The sequence below is a fragment of the Cotesia glomerata genome, linkage group LG8, assembly GCF_020080835.1.
Source record: "Cotesia glomerata isolate CgM1 linkage group LG8, MPM_Cglom_v2.3, whole genome shotgun sequence".
NCBI lineage: Eukaryota > Metazoa > Arthropoda > Insecta > Hymenoptera > Braconidae > Cotesia > Cotesia glomerata.
Genome location: NC_058165.1, coordinates 10,547,593 through 10,551,238, shown reverse-complemented (window position 1 = coordinate 10,551,238; position 3,646 = coordinate 10,547,593).

Sequence of the window (3,646 nt, the reverse complement as noted above, 5' to 3'; positions counted from 1 at the left end):
ATATAAGTACTGGAACAATTTCTAGTCGGGTGATCTTCAATCGATATTATCAAATCTTTCATTTAAGAAAAATTCTTGAATAATTTCATTTTCTTCTTTAAATTTTATAATTTCCATTAAAAAACTAGTTTTTTTCTCAAAATACTAAAAAATCGTTTGAAGGATGAGGTTTACATACATCCCCACACACACCATCGTAAAAATCGTCATAGAAGCTTCCTAGAACAGTCCAAGTAGGACCTCAAAACGTCGAGGTCTGATGAAAACTCGATTCTCTAATTACGGGTTAAAAGAAATAACTTCCTGATTTTCGAAAATTTTCAATTTTTCTATGACACCCTGGGGCTAATAAAGACAGCGACCAGACTTACCCTGCAGCTACCGTAGACGTCCCGGGCGATGCGGGCTAAGTAGGCGAAGTTGGCGGCAAAACTGACGGAAGAGCGTCGGTATCTCGGCGATGGCGTGTCCGGGGTCGTAGTGTCCAAAACAATTCGGCAAAATATTTCACAATAATGTACACAATTGTACTCACGTCAGCGACAAATTTAAAAAAAAAATTAAACAGCAAAAATAATCAAAAAGAGAACTGCACGCCCAGTGAACACATGACTTCAATATGACGTCATTTATAAGTCATAGGAATGTCACAATATTTTACATAAATATGATGTAAAATTGACCTGTCTTGTGATCCAATTATGATGTAAAAATATATGATATATTTTTGACATCATACTGATGTAAGTTTATTACTTCTCCATGATGTAACGGAAATGACTTAGATATTACGTACAACTGACATAATATATAAACTACAATATTACGTAACGTTAATGCCATCATTGTATGTCATAACGACGTAAGTTTAACATCATGCGTTTACATTAGTGACAAGTCACGCTCTTACGTAATACCGATACCATCTGTGAGTCATTATTTAACATCAATAATTTGTCACAATTGTACATAATACTGACGTAATTTGAAAGTCATTTTCTAAATCAGTGACAAACGATTATTTTCCATAATATTGATAAAATTTGGGGGATGTATTTTTTTAATATTATCGATTGATCAAAATTTATCAAATATAAAACTTCTTCAACAAGATGTCTAATTTACAATTAATCGCTAAATATTAGTGAAAATTGGTTTAAAATTTAGTAAGAATCAGGAAGAGGTAAACAGCTGATTTAAGCTGGTACCTTGCAAATTTAAGTCCGCTCTTAATAACAAAAATTTATAATTTATAATATTAAAGAATATATCTAACATATTAGCAAATAACATACAAAATATTTTTCATTTACGTTTTAAGAAAAAACATACAAATTAAATACATGTGGGATATAAACTTTTTATATCTTTGCTTGTATGTTTCCATACACTGCAGAAAAAAAATCTTGACTCAAAGGTAAATTTCTTTGGACTAAGAATATATTAGAGATGACTGAAAATTTCGTGGATGAAGTCAAAATTTCTTGACACTAAAACACTTCTTGCTCCAATATAACTTCGGCCTCCGTCAAAATTTTCTTGGTGCAAGAAATACTTTTTTTTCGTTGCATATGTTTCTCACTTATATTTTTCCATGAATTTAGGTACTTTTATCCATTGTAAAAATATTTTCGACTTCATTCAGTATAAATGATTTGGTGTGAAACTGATAACAAAATACCGAGTTCAATTTATGTGGCATGAACTCTAAATTTTTAAACCGTCAAGCGAGTAAACATATAATTTCTTATGATTTCGCGTCAAGAAATTAAATGTCGGTCATTTAAATATTGCACTATTACTTGAAAAATAATTTTCTGACATTAGTGCTGCTACTTATGAAACATTGTATTTGAAATAATTCAAACAGTTCCATGATTGTTATTGACGAGACTAATAGTATTTTACACAGTAAAAAATTTCGCGTTATTGCGTCAAAAACTTTAGTGTTAAAAATTTTTGTGTTAAATATTTAACTTTTTTAAGTGTAAATTTAACATTTATTGTGTTAAATCAACATAAAAAAATGTTAAATATTTAACATAAAATTTTAACACAAAATTTTGACACAATGACGCAAAATTTTTACTGTCTACATCAAGTTTCATAATGTTGTTAGTATGTTAAATTAAAAGAAATTCAAATTTCGAAAAAATTGAAATTAAAAAGAAATATAGATTAAAAAAAATGGTATACTAAAAAGAGTGAAAATAAAAAAAAAAAATCTAAATTTTGTAAATTGAAATTTTGAAGAAGAAAAATCAAATGAAAAATACTAAATTTTCGGAAAAAATTAAATAAAAAAATTCGAGTCTTGAGAAATCAATAAGTATTAAAAATATTCAAATGACACGGATACATCGTTTACTCTGAAAAAATTTCACTCTGTGAAAGTTCTCTGTGTCCGCAGAGAGTCTAAAGTTCTCTGTGTCCGCTTTTAGACGAAAATTTTTGAAAGTGTAAGATTCAATCAATTCTTATGAAAATTTATAAATTGCCTATTCATTACCACAAGTTTCACTAGAGAGCCTTTTATAAGAGTTTTTACAAAGTTTTATAGAACTTTATAAAATTTCATGAGTTTAATGAAATTTTATAAAATTGTATAAATTATTAGACTTGAATTTTATACAATTCCAGCTCTTAAAATCCATTTAATCTCAGAAAAATTATGAAATAAGCATTTTTCGTCATGTAAGGCTTATCACATAAGTTATTTACTTCGTGACATGAACCGTTACTTGGACAAGTGAGCAGCGTTCCAGACTTCGATACGTGAGGACCCAAGTTCGAGCCCAGCATATTTCAGGATTTTTTCATCAAGTATCAACATATAACTAGTGTTTCAAACTTTGTAATAAGTCCACAACACTATAATTAATTTCAAAATTGCCATCTTTTATTTTTGAGAAATTTTTTTTTTTAATATTTTTTCTGAGGTACAATTCTTACATCACTTACATCACTTTTACGTCATAATGACATCATTATCATGATATAGACATCACAGGTATGTCATATTGACGTCATAAATGTCATTGAGACATAATACTGACGTCATGACTACGTCATATTTTTACGTCAGAATCTTACGTCAAGAAGTGTGAAATAATGAGTCATATATGACTCATTCGTGACTTGTATCTTACGTAAATCCTGACATAGCCCAATGTCATTTTGACGTCACATTGACGTAAATGTGTTTACTGGGCGATGCCACAGTCACGGCGTCCAGATCAGAATTCCTCGCTAATATGGCTGCCTCCTCGGCAACCCATGCTCTTTTTCTTTTCGGTTCGTTCCAAAAACTCGCATCTAATCAGCTCACAGCTTCTTCTAGCCGGCCGTTGTATTCCGGGATGCGTCCAGTATTCCGTTGCGATCGATGATTGGTCGATACTTCGATTAGTGATCAGCCTCGTGTTCAGATGGCGCCTCGCATACTTGTTGTTGGTCGCTCTCCGTCGTCATTGGTCCGTTCAAATTTTCTCGTCGTTCTATCCTCGCGGCCAGATGTCACGTTGATCGTCGATGGCTCGTAGAAATTCGCGGGTCGTCTGATCGCTATAGTCTAGTCTCACTCACTCATGCATTCAACAATAGTTCACACTCATTCCGGTATTCTTTTTATTTGAATTTTTAATTT